Genomic DNA, 11,907 nt, shown 5'->3' on the forward strand with positions numbered 1-11,907 from the left:
GGATAGGGTGGGGAGGGAGTGGAGAGAGGAGGATAGGGTGGAGAGAGGGGTGGAGGATAGGGTGGAGAGGGGTGGAGAGAGGAGGATAGGATGGGGAGAGGGGTGGAGAGAGGAGGATAGGATGGGGAGAGGGGTGGAGGATAGGGTGGAGAGGGGTGGAGAGAGGAGGATAGGGTGGAGAGGGGTGGAGAGAGGAGGATAGGGTGGGGAGAGGTGTGGAGAGAGGAGGATAGGGTGGATTGAGGATAGGGTGGGAGGGGGTGGAGATAGGGTGCGGAGAGGGGTGGAGAGAGGAGGATAGGGTGCGTAGAGGTGTGGAGAGAGGAGGATAGGGTGGAGAGAGGGGTGGAGAGAGGAGGATAGGGTGGAGAGGGGAGGAGAGAAGAGGATAGGGTGGGGAGGGGTGGAGAGAGGAGGATAGGGTGGAGAGAGGAGGATAGGGTGTAGAGCGGGGAGGAGAGAGGAGGATAGGGTGGGGAGGGGGTGGAGAGAGGAGGACAGGGTGGGGAGAGGGGTGGAGAGAGGATAGGGTGGGGAGAGGGGTGGAGAGAGAAGGATAGGGTGGAGAGGGGAGGAGAGAAGAGGATAGGGTGGGGAGGGGTGGAGAGAGGAGGATAGGGTGGAGAGAGGGGTGGAGAGAGGAGGATAGGGTGGAGAGAGGAGGATAGGGTGTAGAGCGGGGAGGAGAGAGGAGGATAGGGTGGGGAGGGGGTGGAGAGAGGAGGACAGGGTGGGGAGAGGGGTGGAGAGAGGATAGGGTGGGTAGAGGGGTGGAGAGAGGAGGATAGGGTGGGAAGAGGGGTGGAGAGAGGAGGATAGGGTGGAGAGAGGGGTGGAGAGTGGAGGATAGGGTGTAGAGCGGGGAGGAGAGAGGAGGATAGGGTGGGGAGGGGGTGGAGAGAGGAGGACAGGGTGGGGAGAGGGGTGGAGAGAGGATAGGGTGGGGAGAGGGGAGGAGAGAGGAGGATAGGGTGGGAAGAGGGGTGGAGAGAGGAGGATAGGGCGCGGAGAGGGGTGGAGAGAAGGATAGGGTGGAGAGAGGGGTGGAGAGAGGAGGATAGGGTGGGGAGAGGGGTGGAGAGAGGAGGATAGGGTGGAGGGGGAGGATAGGGTGGAGAGAGGGGTGGAGAGGAGGATAGGGTGTAGAGCGGTGAGGAGAGAGGAGGATAGGGTGGGGAGGGGGTGGAGAGAGGAGGACAGGGTGGGGAGAGGGGTGGAGAGAGGATAGGGTGGGGAGTGGGGTGGAGAGAGGAGGATAGGGTGCGGAGAGGGGTGGAGAGGAGGATAGGATGGAGAGAGGAGTGGAGAATAGGGTGGGGAGGGGGTGGATAGGGTGGGAATAGGGGTGGAGAGAGGAGGGTAGGGTGGGGAGAGGAGGATAGGGTGGGGAGAGGGGTGGAGAGAGGAGGATAGGGTGGAGAGGGGTGGAGAGAGGAGGATAGGATGGGGAGAGGGGTGGAGAGAGGAGGATAGGGTGGAGAGGGGTGGAGAGAGGAGGATAGGATGGAGAGAGGAGGATAGGGTGCGGAGAGGGGTGGAGAGAGGAGGATAGGGTGGAGAGAGGGGAGGAGAGAGGAGGATAGGGTTGAGAGAGGAGGATAGGGTAGGGAGGGGGTGGAGAGGATAGGGTGGAGAGAGGGGTGGAGAGAGGAGGATAGGGTGGGGAGGGGGTCGAGAGAGGAGGATAGGGTGGGAATAGGGGTGGAGAGAGGAAGGTAGGGTGGGGAGAGGAGGATAGGGTGGGAAGAGGGGTGGAGAGAGGAGGATAGAGTGGATAGAGGATAGAGTGGGAGGGGGTGGATGGGTGCGGAGAGGGGTGGAGAGAGGAGGATAGGGTGCGGAGAGGGGTGGAGAGAGGACAGGGTGGAGAGAGGAGTGGAGAGAGGAGAATAGGGTGGGGAGGGGGTGGATAGGGTGGGAATAGGGGTGGAGAGAGGAGGGTAGGGTGGGGAGAGGAGGATAGGGTGGGGAGAGGGGTGGAGAGAGGATAGGGTGGGGAGAGGGGTGGAGAGAGGAGGATAGGGTGGAGAGGGGTGGAGAGAGGAGGATAGGATGGGGAGAGGGGTGGAGAGAGGATAGGGTGCGGAGAGGGGTGGAGAGAGGAGGATAGGGTGGAGAGGGGTGGAGAGAGGAGGATAGGGTGGAGAGGGGTGGAGAGAGGAGGATAGGGTGCGGTGAGGGGTGGAGAGAGGGGAGGAGAGAGGAGAATAGGGTGGGGAGGGGCTGGATAGGGTGGGAATAGGGGTGGAGAGAGGAGGGTAGGGTGGGGAGAGGAGGATAGGGTGGGGAGAGGGGTGGAGAGAGGAGGATAGGGTGGGGAGAGGGTTGGAGAGAGGAGGATAGGGTGGAGAGGGGTGGAGAGAGGAGGATAGATTGGGGAGAGGGGTGGAGAGAGGAGGATAGGGTGCGGAGAGGGGTGGAGAGAGGAGGATAGGGTGGAGAGGGGTGGAGAGTGGAGGATAGGGTGCGGAGAGGGGAGGAAAGAGGAGGATAGGGTTGAGAGAGGAGGATAGGGTGGGGAGGGGGTGGAGAGGATAGGGTGGGGAGAGGGGTGGAGAGAGGAGGATAGGGTGGGGAGGGGGTGGAGAGAGGATGATAGGGTGGGAATAGGGGTGGAGAAGGAAGGTAGGGTGGGGAGAGGAGGATAGGGTGGGAAGAGGGGTGGAGAGAGGAGGATAGGGTGGGAAGAGGGGTGGAGAGAGGAGGAAAGGGTGGAGAGTGGGGTGGAGAGAGGAGGATAGGGTGGGGAGAGGGGTGGGGAGAGGAGGATAGGGTGGGAAGAGGGGTGGAGAGAGGATAGGATGGGGAGAGGGGTGGGGAGAGGACGATAGGGTGGGAAGTGGGGTGGAGAGAGGATAGGGTGGAGGGGGTGGAGAGAGGAGGAAAGGGTGGAGAGAGGGTAGGGTGGAAGGAGGTGGAGATAGGTTGGGGAGAGGGGTGGAGAGAGGAGGATAGGGTGGAGAGAGGATGGGGTGGGGAGAGGAGGATAGGGTGTGGAGAGGGGTGGAGAGAGGAGGATAGGATGGGGAGGGGGTGGAGAGAGGAGGATAGGGTGGGAAGAGGGGTGGAGAGAGGATAGGGTGGAGGGGGTGGAGAGAGGATAGGGTTGGAGGGGGTGTAGATAGGGTGGGGAGAGGGGAGGAGAGAGGAGGAAAGGGTGGAGAGAGGATGGGGTGGGGAGAGGAGGATAGGGTGGGGAGAGGGGTGGAGAGAGGAGGATAGGATGGGAAGAGTGGTGGAGAGAGGAGGATAGGGTGCAGAGAGGTGTGGAGAGAGGAGGATAGGGTGGAGAGAGGGGAGGAGAGAGGAGGATAGGGTGGGGAGGGGGTGGAGAGAGGAGGATAGGGTGCAGAGAGGGGTGGAGAGAGGAGGATAGGGCGGAGAGAGTGGAGGAGAGAGGAGGATAGGGTGGGGAGGGGGTGGAGAGAGGAGGATAGGGTGGGAAGAGTGGTGGAGAGAGGAGGATAGGGTGCAGAGAGGGGTGGAGAGAGGAGGATAGGGCGGAGAGAGGGGAGGAGAGAGGAGGATAGGGTGGGGAGGGGGTGGAGAGAGGAGGATAGGGTGGGGAGGGGTGGAGAGAGGAGGATAGGGTGGGGAGGGGGTGGAGAGAGGAGGATAGGGTGGAGAGGGGAGGAGAGAAGAGGATAGGGTGGGGAGGGGTGGAGAGAGGAGGATAGGGTGGGGAGAGGGGTGGAGAGAGGAGGATAGGGTGAGGAGGGGGTGGAGAGAGGATAGGGTGGGGAGAGGGGTGGAGAGAGAAGGATAGGGTGGAGAGGGGAGGAGAGAAGAGGATAGGGTGGGGAGGGGTGGAGAGAGGAGGATAGGGTGGAGAGAGGGGTGGAGAGAGGAGGATAGGGTGGAGGGGGAGGATAGGGTGGGGAGGGGTGGAGAGAGGAGGATAGGGTGGAGAGAGGGGTGGAGAGAGGAGGATAGGGTGTAGAGCGGGGAGGAGAGAGGAGGATAGGGTGGGGAGGGGGTGGAGAGAGGAGGACAGGGTGGGGAGAGGGGTGGAGAGAGGATAGGATGGGGAGAGGGCTGGAGAGAGAAGGATAGGGTGGAGAGGGGAGGAGAGAAGAGGATAGGGTGGGGAGGGGTGGAGAGAGGAGGATAGGGTGGGGTGGGGGTGGAGAGAGGAGGATAGGGTGGGAATAGGGGTGGAGAGAGGAGTATAGGGTGGGGAGGGGTGGAGAGAGGAGGATAGGGTGGGAAGAGGGGTGGAGAGAGGAGGGTAGGGTGGGGAGAGGGGTGGGGAGAAGAGGATAGGGTGGGAAGAGGGGTGGAGAGAGGAGGATAGGGTGGGAGGAGGGGTGGAGAGAGGATAGGGTGGAGGGGGTGGAGAGAGGATAGGGTTGGAGGGGGTGGAAATAGGGTGGGGAGTGGGGAGGAGAGAGGAGGAAAGGGTGGAGAGAGGATGGGGTGGGGAGGAGGATAGGGTGGAGGGGTGGAGAGAGGATAGGGTGGGGAGAGGGGTGGAGAGAGGAGGATAGGGTGGAGAGAGGGGAGGAGGATAGGGTCGGGAGGGGGTAGAGAGGATAGGGTGGGGAGAGGGGTGGAGAGGAGGATAGGGTGGGGAGAGGGGTGGATAGAGGAGGATAGGGTGGGGAGAGGGGTTGAGAGGAGGATAGGGTGGGGAGAGGGGTGGAGAGGAGGATAGGGTGGGGAGAGGGGTGGAGAGAGGAGGATAGGGTGCGGAGAGGGGTGGAGAGAGGAGGATAGGGTGGAGAGAGGGGAGGAGAGAGGAGGATAGGGTTGAGAGAGGAGGATAGGGTAGGGAGGGGGTGGAGAGGATAGGGTGGAGAGAGGGGTGGAGAGAGGAGGATAGGGTGGGGAGGGGGTCGAGAGAGGAGGATAGGGTGGGAATAGGGGTGGAGAGAGGAAGGTAGGGTGGGGAGAGGAGGATAGGGTGGGAAGAGGGGTGGAGAGAGGAGGATAGAGTGGATAGAGGATAGAGTGGGAGGGGGTGGATGGGTGCGGAGAGGGGTGGAGAGAGGAGGATAGGGTGCGGAGAGGGGTGGAGAGAGGACAGGGTGGAGAGAGGAGTGGAGAGAGGAGAATAGGGTGGGGAGGGGGTGGATAGGGTGGGAATAGGGGTGGAGAGAGGAGGGTAGGGTGGGGAGAGGAGGATAGGGTGGGGAGAGGGGTGGAGAGAGGATAGGGTGGGGAGAGGGGTGGAGAGAGGAGGATAGGGTGGAGAGGGGTGGAGAGAGGAGGATAGGATGGGGAGAGGGGTGGAGAGAGGATAGGGTGCGGAGAGGGGTGGAGAGAGGAGGATAGGGTGGAGAGGGGTGGAGAGAGGAGGATAGGGTGGAGAGGGGTGGAGAGAGGAGGATAGGGTGCGGTGAGGGGTGGAGAGAGGGGAGGAGAGAGGAGAATAGGGTGGGGAGGGGCTGGATAGGGTGGGAATAGGGGTGGAGAGAGGAGGGTAGGGTGGGGAGAGGAGGATAGGGTGGGGAGAGGGGTGGAGAGAGGAGGATAGGGTGGGGAGAGGGTTGGAGAGAGGAGGATAGGGTGGAGAGGGGTGGAGAGAGGAGGATAGATTGGGGAGAGGGGTGGAGAGAGGAGGATAGGGTGCGGAGAGGGGTGGAGAGAGGAGGATAGGGTGGAGAGGGGTGGAGAGTGGAGGATAGGGTGCGGAGAGGGGAGGAAAGAGGAGGATAGGGTTGAGAGAGGAGGATAGGGTGGGGAGGGGGTGGAGAGGATAGGGTGGGGAGAGGGGTGGAGAGAGGAGGATAGGGTGGGGAGGGGGTGGAGAGAGGATGATAGGGTGGGAATAGGGGTGGAGAAGGAAGGTAGGGTGGGGAGAGGAGGATAGGGTGGGAAGAGGGGTGGAGAGAGGAGGATAGGGTGGGAAGAGGGGTGGAGAGAGGAGGAAAGGGTGGAGAGTGGGGTGGAGAGAGGAGGATAGGGTGGGGAGAGGGGTGGGGAGAGGAGGATAGGGTGGGAAGAGGGGTGGAGAGAGGATAGGATGGGGAGAGGGGTGGGGAGAGGACGATAGGGTGGGAAGTGGGGTGGAGAGAGGATAGGGTGGAGGGGGTGGAGAGAGGAGGAAAGGGTGGAGAGAGGGTAGGGTGGAAGGAGGTGGAGATAGGTTGGGGAGAGGGGTGGAGAGAGGAGGATAGGGTGGAGAGAGGATGGGGTGGGGAGAGGAGGATAGGGTGTGGAGAGGGGTGGAGAGAGGAGGATAGGATGGGGAGGGGGTGGAGAGAGGAGGATAGGGTGGGAAGAGGGGTGGAGAGAGGATAGGGTGGAGGGGGTGGAGAGAGGATAGGGTTGGAGGGGGTGTAGATAGGGTGGGGAGAGGGGAGGAGAGAGGAGGAAAGGGTGGAGAGAGGATGGGGTGGGGAGAGGAGGATAGGGTGGGGAGAGCGGTGGAGAGAGGAGGATAGGATGGGAAGAGTGGTGGAGAGAGGAGGATAGGGTGCAGAGAGGTGTGGAGAGAGGAGGATAGGGTGGAGAGAGGGGAGGAGAGAGGAGGATAGGGTGGGGAGGGGGTGGAGAGAGGAGGATAGGGTGCAGAGAGGGGTGGAGAGAGGAGGATAGGGCGGAGAGAGTGGAGGAGAGAGGAGGATAGGGTGGGGAGGGGGTGGAGAGAGGAGGATAGGGTGGGAAGAGTGGTGGAGAGAGGAGGATAGGGTGCAGAGAGGGGTGGAGAGAGGAGGATAGGGCGGAGAGAGGGGAGGAGAGAGGAGGATAGGGTGGGGAGGGGGTGGAGAGAGGAGGATAGGGTGGGGAGGGGTGGAGAGAGGAGGATAGGGTGGGGAGGGGGTGGAGAGAGGAGGATAGGGTGGAGAGGGGAGGAGAGAAGAGGATAGGGTGGGGAGGGGTGGAGAGAGGAGGATAGGGTGGGGAGAGGGGTGGAGAGAGGAGGATAGGGTGAGGAGGGGGTGGAGAGAGGATAGGGTGGGGAGAGGGGTGGAGAGAGAAGGATAGGGTGGAGAGGGGAGGAGAGAAGAGGATAGGGTGGGGAGGGGTGGAGAGAGGAGGATAGGGTGGAGAGAGGGGTGGAGAGAGGAGGATAGGGTGGAGGGGGAGGATAGGGTGGGGAGGGGTGGAGAGAGGAGGATAGGGTGGAGAGAGGGGTGGAGAGAGGAGGATAGGGTGTAGAGCGGGGAGGAGAGAGGAGGATAGGGTGGGGAGGGGGTGGAGAGAGGAGGACAGGGTGGGGAGAGGGGTGGAGAGAGGATAGGATGGGGAGAGGGCTGGAGAGAGAAGGATAGGGTGGAGAGGGGAGGAGAGAAGAGGATAGGGTGGGGAGGGGTGGAGAGAGGAGGATAGGGTGGGGTGGGGGTGGAGAGAGGAGGATAGGGTGGGAATAGGGGTGGAGAGAGGAGTATAGGGTGGGGAGGGGTGGAGAGAGGAGGATAGGGTGGGAAGAGGGGTGGAGAGAGGAGGGTAGGGTGGGGAGAGGGGTGGGGAGAAGAGGATAGGGTGGGAAGAGGGGTGGAGAGAGGAGGATAGGGTGGGAGGAGGGGTGGAGAGAGGATAGGGTGGAGGGGGTGGAGAGAGGATAGGGTTGGAGGGGGTGGAAATAGGGTGGGGAGTGGGGAGGAGAGAGGAGGAAAGGGTGGAGAGAGGATGGGGTGGGGAGGAGGATAGGGTGGAGGGGTGGAGAGAGGATAGGGTGGGGAGAGGGGTGGAGAGAGGAGGATAGGGTGGAGAGAGGGGAGGAGGATAGGGTCGGGAGGGGGTAGAGAGGATAGGGTGGGGAGAGGGGTGGAGAGGAGGATAGGGTGGGGAGAGGGGTGGATAGAGGAGGATAGGGTGGGGAGAGGGGTTGAGAGGAGGATAGGGTGGGGAGAGGGGTGGAGAGGAGGATAGGGTGGGGAGAGGGGTGGAGAGGAGGATAGGGTGGGGAGGGGGTGGAGAGAGGAGGATAGGGTGGGGAGAGGGGTGGGGAGAGGAGGATAGGTTGGGAAGAGGGGTGGAGAGAGGAGGATAGGGTGGGAAGAGGGGTGGAGAGAGGATAGGGTGGAGGGGGTGGAGAGGATAGGGTTGGAGGGGGTGGTGGGGAGAGGGGAGGAGAGAGGAGGAAAGGGTGGAGAGGGTAGGGTGGGAGGGGTGGAGATAGTGTGGGGAGAGGGGTGGAGAGAGGAGGATAGGGTGGACAGGATGGGGTGGGGAGAGGAGGATAGGGTGGAGGGGGTGGAGAGAGGATAGGGTTGGAGGGGGTGGAGATAGGGTGGGGAGTGGGGAGGAGAGAGGAGGAAAGGGTGGAGAGAGGATGGGGTGGGGAGGAGGATAGGGTGGAGAGGAGGATAGGGTGGAGGGGGTGGAGAGAGGATAGGATGGGGAGAGGGGTGGAGAGAGGAGGATAGGGTGGGGAGAGGGGTGGAGAGGAGGATAGGGTGGGGAGAGGTGGAGAGAGGAGGATAGGGTGGGGAGAGGGGTGGAGAGGAGGATAGGGTGGGAAGAGGGGTGGAGAGGATAGGGTGGAGGGGTGGAGAGGATAGGGTTGGAGGGGGTGGAGATAGGGTGGGGAGAGGGGAGGAGAGAGGAGGAAAGGGTGGAGAGAGGGTAGGGTGGGAGGGGTGGAGATAGGGTGGGGAGAGGGGAGGAGAGAGGAGGAAAGGGTGGAGAGAGGGTAGGGTGGGAGGGGTGGAGATAGGGTGGGGAGAGGGGTGGAGAGAGGAGGAAAGGGTGGAGAGAGGGTAGGGTGGGAGGGGTGGAGATAGGGTGGGGAGAGGGGTGGAGAGAGGAGGATAGGGTGGACAGAGGATGGGGTGGGGAGAGGAGGATATGGTGGAGGGGGTGGAGAGAGGATAGGGTGGGCAGAGTGTAGGAGAGAGGAGGATAGGATGGGGAGGGTGTGGAGAGAAGAGGATAGGTGGGGAGAGGGGTGGAGAGAGGAGGATAGGGTGGGGAGAGGGGAGCAGAGAGGAGGATAGGGTGGGGAGAGAGAGGTGGGGAAGAGATGGAGAGAGAAGAGGGGACTGAGAGAGAGGCTGAGGGAGTGGGTCTCATCTCTCCTCACCTTCTCATTCTCCCCTCCCCTCCTCAATCTGACCCCTCCCTCTCCCCCACCCTGCAGAAAATGGTGGTGATCCACGCCAACCAGCCCGCACCGCCAGAACTCGCCTCCGTCTTCTCCGGCAAGCCGGCGCTCGCTCCTGCCTTTGACGGGCCCCAGTGACGACACGTCCCCCTACTCCACGGGACAGCCTGAACGATTCGGGCCGAGCGATCTGAGGCTCAGCCCGAAAGAAAAGTCAAAGCAGGACTTTCAAGTCTGAGGAGGGGAGGGTAACGGTGTTAGCCTCTTCCCGGAGTCACATTCCTCCCCCGTGGGAACCCCCCAGTTCTTGCTCCCCTGTTACGAGCCGCCCTGTCCCACCCTCGGCTCCCGTCTCCCCTGAAACACTCCGCTCTCTGTCCCCTCTATCACCGCCCATCCCACCCTGGCGGCCATTTTGTGATGGTTACCATTGACAACCGCTCTCCCCGCATCATAGAATGGGGCAAACCCTTTTCCTCACCTTCCACTCACTTCCCTCCCTGTTTATTCAATCTCAACTCCTCATCCCTCCTCTCCTTCCCCTCGGTGCCCGATCTCCTGACTCTCCATTTAACCTTCTGCCGATAGCCATATTGTGACAGGGTCTGACCCTCCCTCCCACTTCCTCCACCACGAAGTGTGTCACTCCCTCACACTCATCATCTTGTCACCCTCCTTCCCATCCCATCACTCGCAAACCCCTTCCCTCCCTCCCCTCGCTCTCCTCCCCCCGCCATCTCGATGCTCTGCATCGTACGCTGGTTGGGGCTGCCATTTTGCGATGCCAGTCTTCAGCTCTCCTCATCGCCCTCTTTCTCTCTCTCTGTTACCCAGTGAGACACTCCCCTACTCACCCCGTCACTCCTGACACCCTTTACCCTCTCTGGCCCCTTGCCCTTTCTCCCGTCATCCACCACATCCTGAGTGGTGAACATTTTCTGATGGGAAATTCTGCTCCCTCATCCACTCCCTTCCCTCCGTCGTTGAGTGAGTCGCTCCCCTCTCCCTCTGTTGGGACACTCAACTCTCCGTCTCATCAGCCCTGGCCACGTCCCCGACCCCCCCTCCCCGCGCCCCCTTGTCTCCGTGCACACCCCCTTTCTTGCAGTTCGTCTTATTTGTGAAGGAAATGGTCACCACCCATTGATCCTCCACTATTGAAAACGTCACTCCCCACCCTGTCCAATCAGACCACTCCCCCCGCTCCCCCTTGTCTCGGAACACGCCCCCTCCCTTCACCACCCATTGATCCTCCACTATTGAAAACGTCACTCCCCACACTGTCCAATCAGACCACTCCCCCGCTCCCCCTTGTCTCCGAACACGCCCCCTTTCTTGCAGTTCGTCTTATTTGTGAAGGAAATGGTCACCACCCATTGATCCTCCACTATTGAAAACGTCACTCCCCACACTGTCCAATCAGAGCACTCCCCCGCTCCCCCTTGTCTCCGGACACACCCCCTCCCTTCACCACCCATTGATCCTCCACTATTGAAAACGTCACTCCCCACACTGTCCAATCAGAGCACTCCCCACCTCCCCCTTGTCTCCGAACATGCCCCCTTTCTTGCAGTTCGTCTTATTTGTGAAGGAAATGGTCACCACCCATTGATCCTCCACTATTGAAAACGTCACTCCCCACCCTGTCCAATCAGACCACTCCCCCCCCCCCGCTCCCCCTTGTCTCCGGACACACCCCCTCCCTTCACCAACCACTGATCCTCCACTATTGAAAACGTCACTCCCCACACTGTCCAATCAGACCACTCCCCCGCTCCCCCTTGTCTCCGAACACGCCCCCTTTCTTGCAGCTCGTCTTATTTGTGAAGGAAATGGTCAGCACCCATTGATCCTCCACTATTGAAAACGTCACTCCCCACCCTGTCCAATCAGACCACTCCCCCCCCCCCCGCTCCCCCTTGTCTCCGGACACACCCCCTCCCTTCACCAACCACTGATCCTCCACTATTGAAAACGTCACTCCCCACACTGTCCAATCAGACCACTCCCCCGCTCCCCCTTGTCTCCGGACACACCCCCTCCCTTCACCACCCATTGATCCTCCACTATTGAAAACGTCACTCCCCACCCTGTCCAATCAGACCACTCCCTCCCCCCCCCCCCCGCTCCCCCTTGTCTCCGAACACGCCCCCTCCCTTCACCACCCATTGATCCTCCACTATTGAAAACGTCACTCCCCACACTGTCCAATCAGAGCACTCCCCCGCTCCCCCTTGTCTCCGAACACGCCCCCTCCCTTCACCACCCATTGATCCTCCACTATTGAAAACGTCACTCCCCACCCTGTCCAATCAGACCACTCCCTCCCGTCCCATTACATCCCCCACACTCTCCACACTGTCCAATCAGACCACTCCCCCCCCCCGCTCCCCCTTGTCTCCGGACACACCCCCTCCCTTCACCACCCATTGATCCTCCACTATTGAAAACGTCACTCCCCACCCTGTCCAATCAGACCACTCCCCCCCGCTCCCCCTTGTCTCCGAACACACCCCCTCCCTTCACCACCCATTGATCCTCCACTATTGAAAACGTCACTCCCCACCCTGTCCAATCAGACCACTCCCTCCCGTCCCATTACATCCCCCACACTCTCCACCCTGTCCAATCAGAGCACTCCCTCCCGTCCCATTACATCCCCTCCCACCCCGTCCCATCACTCCCACTCCCTTCCTGTTGTTTCTCTCCTCCTCACTCCGTCTTTACCTTCTCCATGTCGGCCTCCAGTTTGTGTCAGGGACTTTCGCCCCTTTGCCTCCGTCCCCTATTGAGTCAGTGACTTCGCCACGCTCACCGTCTCATCAGTCCACTCCTCGTCCCGTCACTCCTCTTCCTCCCAAACCCCTCACCCCTCCTCCCCAAAACCCTCATGTATATGTGTATGTGTGAATATC

This window comes from Hypanus sabinus, unplaced genomic scaffold (genome assembly GCF_030144855.1).
Source record: "Hypanus sabinus isolate sHypSab1 unplaced genomic scaffold, sHypSab1.hap1 scaffold_326, whole genome shotgun sequence".
NCBI classification, from domain to species: domain Eukaryota; kingdom Metazoa; phylum Chordata; class Chondrichthyes; order Myliobatiformes; family Dasyatidae; genus Hypanus; species Hypanus sabinus.